The 20,668-nt window shown below is 42.3% G+C and overlaps 1 protein-coding gene across 5 annotated transcripts in view; it reads left to right on the forward strand.

Moving 5' to 3' along the window:
- Window positions 1–20,668, forward strand: part of LOC133343901 (protein unc-13 homolog B-like) — a 174,415-nt gene that overhangs the window by 85,034 nt on the left and 68,713 nt on the right. The gene's annotated exons all lie outside the window — the stretch shown is intronic.

The raw sequence follows: 20,668 nt of genomic DNA on the forward strand, positions 1-20,668 counted from the left end.
ATCACAGATTAGAGGCTGACAAGATTCATAAACGGCTATCTTCACAATGTTCGCTTCACTTGCAAAATGCTTTGTTCAAACGGAGTCCTTTATATGCATTTGCAAACACATTTCAAAATGCTGAGGAATAAGCGTATAGCCCCGCTTTGATACTGCACACTTACCCGTTTGTTACTTGTCACTTTGGTATTGGTGATCGTATGGCGTAAGTACTGTGGGAGAATTTGCGGTAATTATGCTTAAAAGGTGGGTAAACCAAGATGTGCCATTTGCCTGTTTCCGAATCCATTATATTTCACAGCATGATTTTTTTCTAGCTCTCAATCAGCCTGGACCAGGTCTTGAAACGGATCCTTGTGAGTGTGGAAATTAGTGCGTTGCACAGAGCTGTCCTGATCTCTTCCATTCTCTTATCACTTATTGCCACTGCGCTCCGATGCATTGTCCAATTGTGTGCAGTTCTGTGTTTTATTTATCCGCTTTGTAGAATGCTATAGCTTGCCTTTGCTGTTAAATAGTATGCAGTACCTTGTTATACTGTTGTGCATTGTAATGCTCTCTGAAATTCTACTCTTGGATGCTTGAGAAAATGAGATATTTAACTCACAGGGTAGTTCCTGGTTTTTAATGTAAGTTAAAATGGTAAATCATTGTTTATTATTCCATAGCACTGTGGGGTGGGGATAAAGCTTGTTTTAATCATTCTCACAGTGAAATATCCTCCGTCTCTCTCCCACATGACACTCTGTCCCACGTTGTACTATGCTGTATCAACCTGTAGTTTTCGAAATCATCTTAAATGTACGAACACTTTTCAGCCCATTGGCAATCTGCTGTTGGATGAAGGCCTTCCTTGTTGGTCGGAGAGGATGTTTGACCGTACATTGGTTAGCGCCACTGATGTGAGCCGAACTCAGGTAGCCGAGTTGATAGCGCAGTGCGCTAACCCTTGCACCACCATTCCTTCTCTCGTTGTATACATTTTTTATACGCTGTCTTGTGTATTGTCATGATCTACTGGGCTGTGCACGTCATGGCGCTTCGCTGGCTTCTCCTGGCAATGTGCTGAAGGGTGCCACGGTGTGGATTTGCTCTCCTATGAAATGCCTCAATGGTGTGGTGCGTCCACGTCGGACTGGGTTCCCGTGCGCAGCAACGCGTTGCCGTTGGGAGACTGAGCAAGGCTTATGCACCGCCATTTTCAGAATAATCTCTCCACAGCCACTGAAAATGGGTTATACTGCCTACACACGACATTATCCTTCCAGCGCGAATCTTTTAGCATTCATGATTCTCTTTTGCAAGCATACTCTTGTGTACCATATATTTAATTGGAAATCGTAATATATTCTATTTTCTTTGCGAAAAAAATACTTGTATTTGTGGATTAATTTTGTGCAATATACTGAGCGCAGTTCATCATATGCCCATTATATTTTTTAGTATTTTTCAATATGCAGTATTTTTTGTAAATGTAATTTCTACACAAACTGGCGCCGGAGTCTACGTCGCCCGTTATTCTATGTGTGACGGGGACTTTCACGCATTGCTGTTGACGCAGCGTTCTCAAATCAGTAGCAGCAGATGTGTAGCGAATGTTTGTTTACATGTATTCCTGCAAAGGTCTCATCTCATCAGCAATTGTCATGCTGATGCCTATGTTGGTAGTGTTGCTGGATTCAATGGGAGCCTGAGCTGACGTCACCTTTTGTCTCAGTCACGTGGTGCAATTGCACCGTTTGTTTTTCTTGGATTTGTTAAATTCGCATGTTTTGGGTGGGTTTGGAGTCCTTCAATAACGTGTTCACATGTGCGTAGAATGGTGATGCAGGCTGTGCTTCCCACGTCACTTGATAACTGGTGAAATGCAGCCCGATTTTGTTCTAATTTATTATTGTGTTCATGTGAACGTCGAGATGTCTTAACAGCAGTCCGTTACACGCAATGCTGTCGATGCCACCACACTTTGCGACTGCTTCCTTTCTTCTGATACGTTTATTCAGTTGCTGCAAAGTTAGCGTCTGACCTAAATCTGTCGTTACAATATCCCACCATCTGGCCTTAGGTCATCTACCACTGGGTACCCACTATCTACCACCGGGCGTCCATTCTATCTACCACTGGTGACCCATTCTATCTACCACTGGGTACCCATTCTATCTATCACTGGTGACCCATTCTATCTACCACTGGTGACCCATTCTATCTACCACTGGTGACCCATTCTATCTATCACTGGTGACCCATTCTATCTACCACTGGTGACCCATTCTATCTACCACTGGTGACCCATTCTATCTACCACTGGTGACTCATTCTATCTACCACTGGTGACCCATTCTATCTATCACTGGTGACCCATTCTATCTACCACTGGGTACCCACTATCTACCACTGGTGACCCATTCTGTCTACCACTGGTGACCCATTCTATCTACCACTGGTGACCCATTCTATCTATCACTGGTGACCCATTCTATCTACCACTGGTGACCCATTCTATCTACCACTGGGTACTCATTCTATCTACCACTGGTGACCCATTCTATCTACCACTGGTGACCCATTCTATCTATCACTGGTGACCCATTCTATCTACCACTGGTGACCCATTCTATCTACCACTGGGTACCCACTATCTACCACTGGTGACCCATTCTATCTACCACTGGTGACCCATTCTATCTATCACTGGTGACCCATTCTATCTACCACTGGTGACCCATTCTATCTACCACTGGTGACCCATTCTATCTACCACTGGTGACCCATTCTATCTACCACTGGGTACCGACTATCTACCACTGGTGACCCATTCTATCTACCACTGGTGAGCCATTCTATCTACCACTGGTGACCCATTCTATCTACCACTGGTGACCCATTCTTTCTACCACTGGGTACCGACTATCTACCACTGGTGACCCATTCTATCTACCACTGGTGACCCATTCTATCTACCACTGGTGACCCATTCTATCTACCACTGGTGACCCATTCTATCTACCACTGGTGACCCATTCTATCTACCACTGGTGACCCATTCTATCTACCACTGGGTACCGACTATCTACCACTGGTGACCCATTCTATCTACCACTGGGTACCGACTATCTACCACTGGTGACCCATTCTATCTACCACTGGTGACCCATTCTATCTACCACTGGTGACCCATTCTATCTACCACTGGATACCCATTCTATCTACCACTGGTGATCCATTCTATCTACCACTGGGGACCCATTCTATCTACCACTGGGTACCCACTATCTACCACTGGTGACCCATTCTATCTATCACTGGATACCCATTCTATCTATCACTGGTGACCCATTCTATCTACCACTGGTGACCCATTCTATCTACCACTGGTGACCCATTCTATCTACCACTGGATACCCATTCTATCTACCACTGGTGACCCATTCTATCTACCACTGGATACCCATTCTATCTACCACTGGGTACCCATTCCAACGCCTATCTTGGTAGCCTCCCTCCTCTATTTTGCAAACATACCCCACCCATCACAACCTTCTTCTCTTGATTATATATTTTGCCATGCTCCTGCATGGAATGACTCGCAACCTCCACTTGCATCAGTATTAAAAGTCTAAACTATTAGTTGTAGTTGCTTTGCTAAAGTTCAGCTTTTTGACCCGCACAGGTACACAGATATGTCCACCTCAAGGAATGACCTCACCAAAACTCGTACTGCGACATTAAACATGCCTTGACCTCTTTCTTGTAATCCAATGTGTTATGCATTTTACTATCAATGCACGTCTTACCAGTTATTTCATACGTAGCTATGCAGCGTCTGTGTCAAATTGATGTGCTTATTGAATAGTCATAAGGGAATTCAATGCAAGTGAAACAAACATCTTACACGTTGTTTCAATCAAATATATATCCCTCTCGTTTGTTCTTACAAATTGTATTCTGTCACCTCCTTGGCCTCCCCCCCACTCACTCCCTTCCCTGACACTCCAGTTCATCCCCCGTGTAAACCTCTAAATGCTCCCCTTTCACCTAATCTCTCTCTCTCTCTCAATACTCTCAACCACTTTCACTTCTCTCGCTGTTTTAACCTTTTCACCTCGTGTCCTCATTTTCGTTAATTCTATTGTTCCGTTGACATTTTCCAGACACTCCTCAGCAAAAAAACGAAATCTAAAATTCTCCTACAATTGAATTAGTATATTTTCAAGGTAAAATATTTTTTTAGACATGAGTGTAATTTGTTTATACGGTCATTGTTACAGATATGATTAATGCTGAAATTAAGTATTACATAGGCCTCAAAACACATTAGGCAAACACATGACTGAGACAAAAAATTAAGCTATTGATGACATCATCCCATGTTCCCAATTTTCATATTTATGTGAAAAATCGGAAAATTGGGTCTGAAAAATAATCGTTCTAGATTGATGTAAAACTATATTTATTAAGCCATATCTTCGTTTTTCCCACCAAAAGGCTTCCCGTGGCATTGGGTGATGTCACTTTTGTTCTCACGGATACAGGTTAATGAGCATATCATGTAAATTAGTTGATAATCTGAGAGAAATCCAATATTGTTCACATTGAAATCTGAAATATATCCGGACTAAAAAAATAAGTAAAAAAAATCCTAAAGTATGAATTCACCACTGCAGGATCTGCAGACTTATTATCCATTTTTTTAGTTTGTGCATATATGCTAATTATTTTTTTAAGTGGACAACACATGAACAATGTGAAGTGAGTAAAATAATAGCTGGATGTAGATGGGAAAACGATCCCAATCCCTTATTGTGTATTTCTGTGAAAATATCTTGATGGAAATGTGTTCCAAAATGAGAAGGAACTGTAATAATATGCTCACTCAGCAAATCGTTCCTCCACCAAGTACCATGGGCATGCCCAAAGAGTTGAAATGGGACAAAGAAGGCAGTGAAATGTGCGACTGTGATTTTCTCCTGGGGCAAGGAAAGTCACACACAGCTTGCCTTCACTGGAATGACATCATGTGTCACCTGTCTCTATGAACTACACATGATTTTCTGAAGCCCATGCCTTGGAGACTATAATCATGTCACTGAAGAACTAAATGCTAATTTTGCTCACGTTGTTTATTTTGTCCTTTTCCTCGTTTAGACAAAATTGTGACTGCCTTACATTAAATGTTCTCTTGATTTTCGTGTTTTTATGTTTATTTTGCACCATTGTCTCATGCAAGTAAACAGCATTCCATATGGCCTGTATATAAATGGATTTGTGTAATCTATTCTTAATGATTTAATTAGCTGTGTCACGTGTGTCTTCTTCAAAGCGATGTGATCTCACACAATCATTTCCTGGGTGCGTGTATCTGTAGATCTGAGCTCATTAGCATGACGGTAGTGTTTAGATATATCGCAGACTAATGAGACAGACTAGGATACCGCCAATTGCAACATATGCCAAATGTTGTACAATTTATACAAATTGATATAGGCTTGTCGGGATAGCTCATTGCTTTTATATAGGGTACCAAGAGAGCATAGAATAAACATGAGGCAATATAATCTCCTACATTGTTGTGCTTAGGGTTAGCGCTTTTTTTATTTGCCAGGACAGAAGTACAAACTTTTGTTCAGTTATCTAATGAAGTGGTCTCTCTGAAAGTGTTGTTTTAGCCACCATAATGTCGGTGAAGTCTGACAGCGATTTTGGCCAGAGAAACCTCTGTCCCTAATTGATATACTTGCATTGTTTAACTTCGCCAAGCATTCAAGAAGGGACATTGTAATTTAAAATATCTAATTTCATTCACCAAATTGGACCGTGATTGCATTCAAAGGCCTTTGTGCAAATGTCATGGAATCTTTTCATGCTTACACAAATTAAGACATGCACATCCCTTTGATATTCATGCAGCCTATCACGAAGCTTAAAAAGGATGTGAACACCGACTGCTAGATGGAGTATAACATGTACGAATCGCTAACCTCATGATAATTTACGGTAAAAAAATATTTTGAGATTAAACTATCAACCCAAACGTCCTTTGGACGCCGCTGCCTATCTCGACATAACCTCCGTCCCACCATCCAGGAATACAGCCAGCAAGCCTTTTTTAAAATATATAGCATGGTTCATTTGATGCAGGAAAAAAGGCCATGTCTTGCTCTTCATAAATACATATAAGATACGATAAATGAATAGAGCTTGTTTTAATGTGTTGCGCTGTAACCTTTAATGTGCATGGCGCAGTACGTTAACCACCCAACCATCTCTCTACCTTAAAATTGTAATCCATTTTGTAGAACATTTCTTGAAATGAAACATTGTGTTTGAATGTATTTATTTTAAAAATTTCATTAATGTCCTATCCTTGCCCTCTCTGTGCTCCCTATGTTCAAACTCATTGTGTTATTTTCTCACAACTATATATATCCCACCTTTGAGACTGAACAGTTAATTACGCCTTGCTTGTTAATCTTGAATCACCACTTGGACTGTTTGATCTGCTGGATTTTGGATGGCGAAGTGATCTACCAGCAGGGCTGGTTACTTTCCAGGCTGTGAGTCATGGCTGAAGATGACTTATCCTACTATACTTAGTGAATATCCCTTTTTGGATGAAGTAGTGATACTTAAAAAAAAAACATTCCCACCAGCATGAACTTTGACGATGCAAGCCGAATGTAGCAAGGATGTCCACCTTTTGTGACATCCTAACCTCTGGCCTCTGGCAGATCGCAAAACAATTCCTTGTCAGGCTCCTCTGCCAATTGTGCCTCATATTGTCATTGCCCTCATACTTACCCAGCCACTGTCGTCGGGCCAGCTGAAGGCCCCATGCCCATGTTTGGCTTTTTGTTTTGCTAAAATAGACTTAATGATCACACGTGAATAGTTCTCCGCCAATGTGTAGGAATCACACTGTTGGACTTTTATATGCTTGACAATGAGCTATATGTGTTTTAGGCAGTTGGTAAAAATCTAAAAATTTAGTGATATAAATAGTAGGCAATGTAGGTGCCGCACGAGTCTGCTAAGCAAAACACTTGTTGACATCAGTATCGTATAAACATGGTTCGATGCTACAGTTTGACAAAGTGGAAATTTGAAAGAAAGTTACGAGTCATTGAATGTTTAAACCACATTGTGTGTGATTTAATTAGGTCAAATATTTTTTTATGTTTTAATTAATCAGGACAAAAGTGTATTATTAGTATTTGTTAAGCGTTCAAAGCCACATCATCTCAAAATGTCTAACGTAAAACGTAGGCCACAAAAATATCACATTACCAGGGCAAAACGAGAAAATATTTTCTTTTAAAAATGCGCAGATAAATGAGAAGGGCATCACATTTAATGACGGCCTACACAACGAATGACAAAACGCAAGCATGTTTAATTTCCATTTCGTTCCTGCACATTGGATGAAACGTAAATGCTTCCAGGACATTTTTATTTCGAGAAGAAAATGGAGGTTGAAAAATATGTTACTTACCAATGACTCACTCGAGCCAAATTGCAGTTATAGTTGTGTGATAGAGCCAATTGGCAAATCATCATCATCATCATTGGTGACCCGTCCATGTTGAATCACTGGACCATAGCGCAAAACGTGTGCGGCTGCTTTTTCAACCATTTACGGGGAACATTAAGGTTCGGTTGCCATGGCACAGACTTGTGGAACCAAACCAAACAGCGAAGTGAACAACCGGTTTCAACCGCTATTTATTGGGATGCCATTAAATTGGGAACAGTCAAGGTGTAGTTTTGTCCACGCATCTCATGTGAATCTCTTCATAGATTGTACGCTTCATCAGGATTAAAGAGTTGGAAGCTTGGTTGGGATAAACCTTAACTCTTTGTTGTTTAGTACACGTAACAATTTCTAAAAATATACATCTGTCAGTCTAGCACATGTGGCCCAGGCACATCAGCGATAAGAGAAAAATAATTGTTTGAAAATCAACCAAAAGACTACTCCTTTGATAGTTTGGTGAGCTCTTCATTTTATGTTGAACTTCTGCATTTTTCCTGTGCTGCATGAATATTAGAATGTTAAGAGCGGTGACATTGGAGTCTTAAGTCAAGGGTCCACGTGACCCTCTCATCCAGCGAGCACGGAGCAGCGTTCATAGCTGTTGATGGCCATGATTCAGTGGTGGAAATCACACGTTCACGTGGCACTGTATTTGCTTGGTTGTAAAATTAGTTGTATTTCTCCCATGTGGTCTGACAAATTTGTACGAGTTTACTTTGTGCTAAATAGCAGTATTTAATATTTGTCGTCTGGCTACAAGTTTTAGCCAACCTTTTTTTGTATGCGCGTGATACACTGTGATCCACTATCCTATGTTATTTCCTCTACAAATATATTGGAATTCGCTTGCAAAGAGAACAAAGCGCATTCAGTGATCTGGCCTCAACGAAATTCTTAGCACTGTGAAGTCATTGTTTGCCCATTGCCTTAATGTTTACGTGTTGAACATGAAGGGGTCTTTTATCTAATGAAGATTCAAAATGGGGTGGTGAAAGGAGTTTCCCGCTGTCTGCCAGGATTTCGAGGTGTAAGCTGTGGAATTTCTACCACTGGCCTGGCAATACAACTTTAGTGCTAGGATAACACCAAAACAAATAGTTTGTGTGAGTCGAACCTTCAGCTCTCCGCCTCGTGTAGATGTTGGTAAAACGAGGGTCATATCGTCTTTAATGATAAAGAAACGATTATAATGCAGAACTGCGTGGCCTTGTTGGTCATGGTGGTTTTTTTACCGTACATTACCACGTTGGTCAGTGCTGGTTCTCAAAGGTGACCATATGACGAGGGAGCATTTAAGCACGGTACACGGATGTATCTTGGTGCACTGGTATCCAGCTGAACGAGGAGGAAATTGTCAGAGTGCTTTTGGGGGAGGAATGTAAATTCTGTGTGCATCTGCTGAGCTCGATAAAAAAATTCAGTCTGGAACAATGCCATTATTTTTTCACGGGTATAACATGTTTCCTTAAATAGCTTCTTCGGAAGGTACAGGTGGCTGCCTTGAATATGTATAATTACACGTACAGTCCAATGTGTGCTATCCATGGTCCTGTTATTCCCAACTGAAACTGATTCGCTCCACATTATTTCCTCTCCACATCAGCTCTTCCTCTTATCTGCCAATTTCATAATGACAGTATCATGACGAAAGGACTAACCTCCCATTATCTGTAATTGCTCATGGATAACATGTGTTTGGCTAATTGTTATGGTTAAGGTTTTTTTTTAAGTCTGAAAAATGAATACCTGAGATGCGCGTGATAATTCTGTGCAGTGAAGGTAAATCTTGCTCGTTACATTTTTATAGCGAAATATTTGTAAACTAAATTTCGATTTAAAGCTTTCGTGACTGCAGGGATTCATATTATTGGTTCTTTTGGTAAAGTCACGTAGAAGGTAAATAATGAAATAATTAAACTAAAGCGATACAATTTTCACGACGTTTCGATTGCAACACAAGCAATCATCATCAGGTGTTGTTTTATTTTATTATTTTATTATTTCCCTTCTACGTGACTTTACCGAAAGAACCAAGAATATTTGTAAACTAGTATGGTATTCGGCATTTAACTGAATAGCATTTTCGATATTTTCCCCCTTTTAAAATTTTAAATGCTGCATTTTAATACTATGATGTATATATTTTTCTCTAAAGTATACGATTTATGTTCCCTTAATTAAGATGGCTTCACCTCTCGATAGTTTGACCTGATGAGGCATTTGATGCGTTGGTCTCTCACTGGCTACCAAAAAAAATCTATAAAGCATCCACGAGGCAAATATGGCCTTGTGGTGTGAAAACCCTGCATGCCACAACCATTCTGGCTTGCTATGTCCACTTGGAGGTTGCAGGTTCTATTCCTCAAACACCCAGAAGCACATTTTACCACTAATTCTTGCTTATGCAATATTTTACAGCGTGGCCATGAGCATGCGAGTTCCATGTTTTGAGAACTTGCGATGCTGGTTATAGCTAGACGGGTAATCTCACAGTTTTAAGACATTCCAGCTTGAAACTTCCTCCAGTTTTTTACATAGTTTGTAATGTATCAATCGAAAATGTGCCTGAAATTATTCTAATGCACCTGAGATAAATTTTGTAAAATAAATTAAGCCAACACTTAATGGTAATGAGACATCTCATTGGCACACATTTCCAAAACACCTGTTGAATTTGGCAAAACCGAATTCTTATATTTATATTTTTATATCTTTATTATTTAGCGACAAGGAAATATTGGACTCAAGATAATTCACTGTTATTATTTTATCGTATTCCATACTTTTTTTATTTCGATCATTTGATAACAGGCTCACAAAATGTCGATAACTAAGGTAGCCCTATTTTCAGCTTGCTTGGCTATGTATACCAGAACATCTCATTTGGGATAGTTGAAGGGGGAAGGGTTTGTTTTTAATATTTACATCAGCAGTCACGATCTATTCACTGCTGGATAAAGGCCTCCTCACAATAGCACGATCCCTCACATTTTAACAATGCTACGAATCCCAAAGCTCCTGCCCGAGGGCTGATGTCTTAATATTAACATCGTATATTCATCCAGGTTGTACCGCGATTAACCAATGAACAGACTGACCTCTGCAATGACAATATGGCATGGCCTCCCCTGGCTGAGGCTCGCCAATGGAGATGTTAAGAACCACATTTTTTATATATATTTTGTACGCACATTATGAGTGCATTTTATGATAAGGCTGAGATTATGAATGAATAAAGTAATACGTGTCAGGGTGAGTCTGATGTTTATGCTGAGTGTGCCTGTGGCACAATGTGTCGTTTTGGAGACAGAGATGGCCATGCAGAACACCGTGAAATGTGCGCCATGTAAGTGGGCTGATTCCTGCAGCATTATCTTATCGGCTCCCAGCAGGGACTGCTGATTAAGAAAATAGCAAATACCTCCCGAGTGGAACACAAGAAACCCATTGTTATTGAAATCAGGTCTTCACTGGAATGGTTTAGTCTGCTGCATAGCAACCAGGATGTTTAGGTCTGCCACAGTCTTTTTGCATTAAATTGCAAAGGATAACCTTCGACTGTTGCAGCTGTGTTAAAGTGTTTTATTGCAACCGGTGTCCTTTTGTATATACATACAGTTGTGGTATTTCCGCAACATTGACTCTTTAAGGAAAGGTTACAATTAACAGGAACAGTGTCACACAGAATTCAAGCGTTTTTTTATTCGATTTAACGATTGCCATAGGCCAACTATGGCGTATTGCAGAAAGCAAATGTGTGCAGCTTAGGAATTAACGTCGGGATTGGCAGCGGTGAGGGCGCTACGATGGGGGCGTAATGGGCTGATTGGTGAACGTGCATCGAGGGTGGGACAGGAGGGCAGGAGGAGGAGGACGCTTTCCCAGTGGCACATACAGACTTTGCCAGAGATGCAAAAGGGGGAATCTCTGCGTTGTACATGAGCAGCGTTGCCGGGTCACCCTGGGATTGCCTGCGCTCCCGCCTGAGCAATGGGCCACCCCCTCCCGTCGCCCTGCGTTTGTCACCAGACGAGCCTCGAGTGTTAGAGTCCCCGGACGACGGCATGTCGCTCTCGCGTGCCGTGCGGCCGCTTTGTTTGTGAGCTGCTGCCTCGCCTGGAGGTCACTCTCAGCTGTCACGTGCAGCCAGGAGGAGCAAAGTCCAGTGGTGTTGTTGAAAATCCGGCGGGTTTTTTTTTTGCTCCTGCTCGTCGCCTGCCCGCTTTTTAATCCTCGTGTGGACAGAAGGGGATTTGCTTGCAGTGGGAATTTGCTCGTGGTTTTTTACCCGTGGAAATGCAATTTTAAAGCATGGAAATTCTGGATGTTGCGATATCGTGGTGTCTAATGAGGTAAGGTAACTTTATTTTTTTTAACATTGGTAAAAAATATATTTGGGCATTGCAAAGCTCGGCTTTGAAAAGCAATGCGTAGGAATATACACGTGTTGTGCTTTTATTGTGTTTGCGCGGAGGCTGATGGAGAGAACGAGTGTGAATACGTCGGTAAATGTTTGGATGAATGCACATGCTGTGAAATTCGAGTCAAATGTGCAACAGCTCTGTTATTGACCGTGCGTTGTGTTTATATTGAAATGGGTCAAACCGCTAAATGCATTTGATCGTATCAAAAGCACTTCACTTGATCGGTACATTTACAGGCAGTTACAATGTGAGACTTGAGTGCATGGAAATGTAGTACTGTGCAGTTTTTCTCTCCATAATTAATTAATTGTAATAGCAATGCATTGGTTTCAGAAAGCAGATGTGCTTTTTGTTCGTGTGATGACACAAACGCTTTTCTACATTGGCACTTCATAAATTATGGAGAATTATACGGATACACGCTTTGGAATCGCCGTTTTAGTCATAAGTTCGTAACATAATTGAATCTCATACGGACAACATGTTTCATACTGGTTATAGAATATTACCAGATACAAACTGGGATATTTCGTGCATCCGATTCTTAATTTTGAACAGAAAAGTTGACTCAACGTCAACCTTCTGCATATTTAAACAGTTAATTGCTCAACTTGAAAGCTTTTACGCTTACATTTTTTTTAATGAGTAGATTCAATCCTCGACAATAAAAACAATATAGGAAAACCTTGGATTGCGAGTAACTTGGTCTGCGAGTGTTTTGCAAGACGAGCTAATTTTTTAAATAAATATGAATTTGATAAAAGAGCGAGGTCTTGCAATAAGAGTAGTACGTACACGCTTTGTCTGCCGAGCATCACGTGATCACAACTGATATACGAGTGCTTTGATGTACGAGTGCTTTGGAATACAAACACGTTTCCGGAACGAATTATGCTCGCAAACCAAGGTTTTACTGTATATATTTTGGCGGGAACTTTTTATTTTATTTCAACAATGTGCCCCATGGAATATTTCTTGGATTTAATGAAATTAAGTTGAACGGCAATCTCTTGAATTTTTTTGTTACCTTTTCTCCCAGGGACCACCAGATAAAAGGGGTGATTGCTATTCTTGTTTGAGTTTGTATTTCTGAAATGCAAGTCCTTGCCTCTCTTTTAGTTCCGTGTATGTTACAGCATATGACAAAAGTATCACGCGAGGTAACATGTCGTGTCACCGTTTAGCGGTAGCATTATAAATGTCGAGCAAAGCCCTCGTTCATAGAAAACTAGTTGCATTTTCATCATTAGCATTAGTTTTAATTTTCAATTAGTTAAATTCTGAAAATTAAATAGAATACGTTTTGATGCCTCATTCAAATTTATCTTTATGCAAAATAGCTATAATTCTGGGCTAAAAAAAATAATTATTGACATTCTGCAAAGGTATAATTGCATTGCAATTATACCTGTGTAATTGAGCCTCATTATCCTTTCTTTATTACAGCTAATGGTGGATATTTTTACGACAAAAACTAACACGTGGCAGGCCTGTAATTTGAAGTGATTATGGTGTCATGTGGTGTTTGACTTATCCTGATCTTTGTATCTCTATGCCAGCACGGTGTGCATCATTGTCCGAAGCTGAGATTGCAGTCGCACCCGAATGTGATGCCGTGTCATTTGGCCACGTTTTTCGTGCGACTTGAATTTACAACTGGAACCTTTCTTTCCCAAGAAACTCCTCCATGTTCAACTTTTTTCTGGCAAAGAAATATTTGAAAGGGTTCCTGCACCGCTTGTTCGTGACCATGTTCTCAAAGAGGCGCCTAAAAGGTGCCAAAACAGAGCCAGAATCTACCTGTGAAGAAGACACCAAGGAAGATTGTACTTCTAAGCCTACCCAAAAGCAGAAGCTTAAAACGGGCATTAAACGCACCGCCAAGAGGATTGTGAAGCTGCCTAATCTCCGCAAAGTCCAAAACGAGCAGGACAGCAAAACGACTTTCCAGATGTCGCCGACGTGTAGCTACAGAGTGGCCATGGCCAAAGGCCTCCCTAAGCACATTGCGTTGAAGTGCAAGTACGGAAAGGCCCTTGATGAGGCCTTGTCTCCTGACAGTGAAAGTGAATGTGTCTCCGAAACCTTGCGGGAGGTCGCGTGTTGTTTGAAGCAAATTGCCTCTCAGCAGAAGGACAAGGATGCGAAGCACCCCACGTTTCGCGTCAACCGACCGGCCAGCACGAGCGGAGGTGTGCCTTCCTTCCCCCAGTTTGAGCGCTGGAAAAAGCTGAGCCACGAAGCGTTGCTGGTGCAGCGCGACGCCGAGGGCTGGGAGGAAGAGCACAGCCCGCGGAGCGTGTCGCTGGACAGGGCGGCTCGCTGCTACAACAGAAGCACTAGCCTGGTTGGGCCTGACGGATTGATGGAGCAAATCCTGCGGGAGCTGCAGGGCATAAGTCGCATTGAGCTTGAGATCACCGAGCTACGGCAGCACGTGAATGCCCTCAAGCACTCGGTGGATGAGATTTCGGGCAGCATGGAGGCGGTGCACTCTGAAATAGAGCATATCCGCACCGGATTCACGCCCGTGAGCCCCGTGAGCCAGCAGGCGGACGTGGCCAGCCTGCGTCTCACACACGTTGCCGAGACGGCCGGAGAAGACACCGAGGGCCTGGTGCGGAGACTTTTTGCGGAAAAGCTGGGGATGCGTGATGACCAGCAAAACTTCCACATTCAGTTCGCCTGCAGAATAGGTCAGGAACGAAGCTGTTCAGAAGCCAAACCGAGGCCCATCTTAGTCAGATTTGGTAGTTGGCAGGAGCGGGATATGGTGCTGAAAAAATGTCATCGGCTGAAAAGTTCTGGGATCAAAGCGTTTGCCGACGGTGTTCCTTACAAACACGGAGTTGCAGCAGAAGACTTGAAGCGCAGGTTGTACTTTGAAGGCGTCAAGGGTGAGAAGGAGGGCTGGGAGTCGGGGGAATCGAGTGGGAGTGAGATGTGCGGGACGTTCAGCGATACAAGCTACTCCGCTCGTAGCTCGCTGTCAGTGTTTGGCAGAGGCCGGACTGAGCATCAAGCAGAGGGCGCTGGAACGTATTCTGACTACTTAGCCGAGCGCAGGTCGGTTGACAATGACAGGACCTTGTTATTCTCTGAGAAAGCACCGCTCAGCTCATCGTACAGACACACAGTTCAGAGTGTTTGGTCACCTACGTCTGAAACGCAAGACGGCCAAAGCAAAAATGCAGAATCCCCAGTGTGGACCTTAAGAAAGGACATCACAGCTGGTAATTTACAAAATAGAAGACCTTACTCGATGGTGTGTAAATCTTCTTCCACTACTCTGGATTCCGAAGTCCCCAACACCAGCAGCACCAGCGGCCAATCGTTCCGGCATTCGCATGACTACACCGACTCCCTAAAGCGAAAGGAGAAACCCGGCAAAGCTTCAAAGTGCTACTCGATGGCAAAAAATGATCGCGCATGGAAATCGGGAATTATTTTTACAGATTATGAAACGGCAAACATTCGTACATCTAGCAAAGAAAATCGGAGAACACAGATTTACCAGAGTAGCTCCCCGGGAGTTTCCCCTGGCAGGAAGCCAGCGGGCAAAGGAGTGGAGCGAAGAGCAACGCGTGAGGAGACGCCTGCCAATTGGCAAAGTGATGAGGGTGAGCTCGTTGAGCAGAGCGAAGACGAGTTCACGGAATTTAGGGCTGACGAATGTCTCGGACAGAGGGACCATGAACTTGTGAAAGTGAAGGATGATGGGCCCGTAGAAGAAGAGAGTGATGATGATAATGATCAAGTAGAGAAGAGTGTTGGTGCATGTGTGGAATGTAGGGATGGAGCATCTGTGGAAGAATATGATGAACGTGTAGAGGAGGAAGAGGATAGATTTGTGGAACAGGATAATGATGGCTGTGTGGAACAGACTGCTGAGCTTGTAACAGAAGAGGATTTTGAGTTTGTGGAGCAGGATAACAATGCACACGTTGATCGAGGAGATGATAAACGTGCAGCGGAGTATGAAAGTGTGGAACAGCAAGATGATGGACGTGCGGAGCACATGGATGGAATTGCGGAAGAAAATAATTCTGAACAATTGGGACAGAGGGAGGGTGGATGTGTGGATCGAAGCAAACATTTGCTTTTTCAGCAGAGCGACGATATACGTATGGGACAGGGAACCGATGAACTTGGGCAACAGGGGCATCATGAAAATTCAGAAGACAGCATTTGTAAACGAGTGGAGCAGAGATATTCCGAACCAAACACTCATAGTGTTGCAGATCTCCCAGAGCAGGCTGATGATGAAGTCATGGGTCATAGCGTTGATAACATTAAGAGACATGGGAATGCTGATGTCATCGAGCACAAGGCTGATGACCTGTTTAAATGTGAGGTTAAAGAGTGTGCAATGTATGGCATTGATGAATGTACGCAGCACAAGGTTACAGAATGTGACATGGCGCAAAGTGGCACTCAGAATGATGAAATAATGCCGCGTTGCTCACAAGATGTAACCGGCTCTACGGCTGTCCAATTACCTGTGGTTGATGTGGCATCACGTGACCTCACAGCTACTGACGTGACCTCTAATGGAGGTTCGGGGATGAACACCGCAGTAGTACGTGAATTTCAAGAAAAAACCCCAAACTTTTCCCCTTTAGTAAATAAAACAGAGCAGTACGACACGATTGAACAAGACAATTCACCAAAAGAAAGGAAGACCATGTCCATAGAGAGATGCTTCAGCTTACAGAAACTAAGGATGTCAATTAAACGGGCTTCTTTTAGGTCAAATTCGATGACGTTGCATAGAAGAGAAAGAGAGAATGACCAATCTCCAAGCAGCAAAGTCTGTCCCAGTCCAGTTGCGAGTTGTGGAATTACTATGAGCTGGTAAAGTTACTGCTGACACATTTAATACATCTGGGGAAGAAACAAAACTTCTAATTCACAAACGAAATTCAGTCGACGATGCACGCAAGATGCTAGAGAAATGTGGCATGTTAAGTCCGGAATTGAAATCTCCGCAATTTTTGCTCGAATGTAAAACTGAATCTTTAATTCCTAAAGAGACTCATGAACTGTTAAATCAATGTGGGACATCAAAGGAGAACTCAGGAGAGACATCTGCTGTGATCTCTCCTGCAGAAGCATCGGGGGTAGTTAGTCCTTGTGAAACAACTGCGACCATTAATTCATCAGAGATTAATGAGACATTTAGTCCATTGAAGACGCTGGAAACATTCAGTCCAGGTGAATCATCTGAGAAAATACATTTATCAGAGACATCAGAGAAGGCTAATGCAGGAGAAACATCGGGGAGGTTTAGCCAAGAAGTTAGATCTGATTCATTTAGTCAAGGGGAGACATCGGATGACTTTACGAGGAAAGACATTTCTGGGATTGTTAGTGCAGAAAATGCTTCTGATATGCTGAGCCCTGAAGAAACATCTGGTATGTTTAGCACTGAATTGACATCAGATGGGTGTAGTTTTGACAAGATATCCGATAAATCTAATTTGCAAGAATTATGTGGGAAGTTTAACCTGCAAGAAGTTCCAGTGAAGACATCCGTGGAAATGTGCAGCATTCACACCACAGAAAAGCCACGCATTTATTTAAGTCCAACCACGGAAATGGAAGACACTTTGATAACGTCATCTTTAACGAGCCAAACCTGCCTCGGCGGTGGTGGTAGTGGCAAACACGACGCAGGTTCAGCAACTTCCACACACTTGGCTCATGTCGATACAAATACGTTGACCAGTCGTGCCCTGCAAACTCCCGGCGACTCGGCGCTTGATGAAGGGCACAAGAATAAGGGCAACAAGATTGCAGCGGTAGTTGAATCAAAGATGGCCGCTCCTTCTGCTCGGTACTCTCATTCCTCAGAAGGACTATTTGTCCATACATGCCTGGAGAGTTTTAAAAAGGTCTTGGAGGAGAGAAAACAACGAACCACCTTCCAAAACGCAGTCTGGAGAACACAGCAGAAAATGAAGGTAGCTCAGCTAGACGTTCCCACGTCAGGAGGTATGTTCTCTACGATTTGCTGTTGATGGTATTCTGCTGAGTATGTCTATGTATTCAGTTACTTAACATATCTAAAGTTATAAGTAAGCCAGGAGTAAGTATTGTCCATGTTACCTATGTTGTGTAGAGTGAAACTATGTCAAAACTTTGGCCAATCCACTTGCATTGGACCCGATCATATATTGAAAGGAAAAGGTTTAAAACCACAATACATTTTAGCTTAGTTCTTGTTTTTATATTGAATATCGGGGGGGGGGGGGGAGAATACTACGTTTGTGTTACACACTGCGTGATCCCAACTTTAATATCAACATTGGAAGGTTTTTTTTTTACTCTTGAGACCACAAAAAATCCTGAAGCACAAAATGTGATCTGGTTAGGACACTGCACTTGAAATCTAACGGTCGCCGGTTCGATCTTCACGACCCAATGGTTGAAACAATGTCGCGACGAATTGGTTCATCACAGTTCGTAGAAGGGTAGGCCAATTGCCCTCTGGAGCTCTCTATTGCGGAAGTCTTTCTAGCCAGCAGTGGCATGTGCAAGTAACTTGCAGGGCTGCACCTTTACCTTCGTTAGGTGAGTGGAGAGGGGGCTGACGATTCTCCAGAGAAACACAAATGATTATTCTGCTTTATTAGAGAAAGAGATAAGGCTGACAGCAGTTAAAGGCCTTTCAGCTGGCATCTTGGCATTGCTAATGAGGTTTAAATTGTAACCTCTCCGTTTTAATCTCGGTGAAAATAATTAAGGAAGAGGAGTGCCCCTTTCAGGTGTGGGTTGACCGGCCCAGTAATGTGGTGCATTGGGGCTGCAGTTTGAATGCCTTGATAGGACACATTTTTTGTAAGCACTAGTTCTCTTGGAGATATAATGTAACAAAAAAGCAGCAAATTACATTTGGCAATAAAACTTAAGATTTTAATTCGAGTAAATCTCAGAGGCTAAACATTAATTGTTGAGCATTTTTATACTAACTGCCGCGACTCAAGTTTTGAGGACAATTTCAGAGTGTCCCAGTCGTATTGGTCTCGGTCGATCGTGTCTTGCTGATGGGGCTGTGGCGTTCAGGCCACAGTAAACATTGTTTTGCCCAAAGAAATTCCGCTGGGAGGCATTTGTGTTAAAAGTACATGGGGTGCTAGATGAAACGTTATTCCCTCTTTAATATGGGGCAAGTCCCCTTTCCAGTTATTTTAGTCGCATTCGTAGAATCGCGTCGGTTTGACAGTTTTAGCTGTTTTCAGTTCACCCAAATATTGGAATTGCAACTTCGCTGGAAATCTAATTTTATTTTTACGCACATATAACATTCCTTTAAATGCAAAGAATGCTATCTGTGAGGCTGTATTCCAGTGCATAATGCAAGTTAATTAATTCGGTCACAAAAAACCTTAATTAAACAGACTAGCACGGGTATCTTGTTTGCACCGTGGAATTGATGAGTTTTATAGAAATCCCCCCGCGCTATAAAGGACGACGCAAATGGAACATCCATTAAAACCTAGCGAAGACTAGATAAAGGAATAAGACAAACATAAAACCACGAATTCCAAAAACATTTCGAGCGGAGAATTGTAAGTGGGCCTGCATGTCGCAACTGGCCTGCATTTACCCCCGACAATAGCATTGAATGAGGCAAGTGATGTGCATGTGTTCTTCCGAACTGAAATATTTCCTGCGCCCCACACATTTATTAAGTGAAATTATAAACCATTTTGGAAAAAAACTTGGGATGTTTTGTCCCATGACGGTGGCTTTAGTGGTGCAATTGAAAAAAATGCGTATGTTGAAAAATAATATAAATAATAAAAGAAGCACTATTATGCGGCACATTAGCAATTGAGCAGATGTCACCTTGCTTTTAAAAGAGGTCACTGTCTCGACATTGTACATTGTTGTCGTGTGAATAATAAATGTCAAAATATGGTCCATTTCAAGCGAGCTACATTCTCGTCTCACTGGGGTACGGTAGATATGTCACCTTTTTAAAAACATTAGTTTATGTCTTTTGTAGTCACATGTGGTTAATACCATGTGAAACAATTGCACACCAATGCGGTCACAATGGAGATGATGACACTTTTATAATGATACTCCGGTTATTGTAAGTGACAACTAGCTTGCTGCTGAAACAATAGTACAGCAACAGATAAGGTGCAGCCCTGCAATTAGCCTTCTCACGCAGCTTTGGCCGGCAGAAGGGCCTTCACGAAAGGGAGCTCGAGAGAGTCGCTCTAGGGGGGCTCGGATGTCTTGGGAGATCCTGGGATCTATCCCACACTTTGCCAGACCACACGGGGCCTGAATGATCGTACTAACTTTGCTCGACCCATTTGCGTCCCTGGGTGGACAGAGGTGTGAGGATTTAAGAAATTCTCACCACCGTAGTTTTCAACTCCCTGAGCCAGCCGGGAGATAAAACCGGTGACCGCTGGCACGCAAGTCCAATGTAGTTAATCATTGCACATTAGCAGCATGAAGGTAACTGTGTTCCTATAGGTGAATAATCATCATTTGAGTACCTAGTCAATTGTAAATATATAAATGTGTAGTGTCATCTATAAAGATATATACGGTATACACACATATAGCTTTCGCAGAGCGTTACTACGATACTATGTTTTTCTGTTGGGCTCCATTGCATTTATATTTTCTCTTAAGATTCTTCCTTGGTTGCACAAGAAGGATCGTGGCAATGTATACCTAAATGCACGTT

This window comes from Lethenteron reissneri, chromosome 18, assembly GCF_015708825.2.
Source record: "Lethenteron reissneri isolate LAM-NWPU_2019-01 chromosome 18, ASM1570882v1, whole genome shotgun sequence".
NCBI lineage: Eukaryota > Metazoa > Chordata > Hyperoartia > Petromyzontiformes > Petromyzontidae > Lethenteron > Lethenteron reissneri.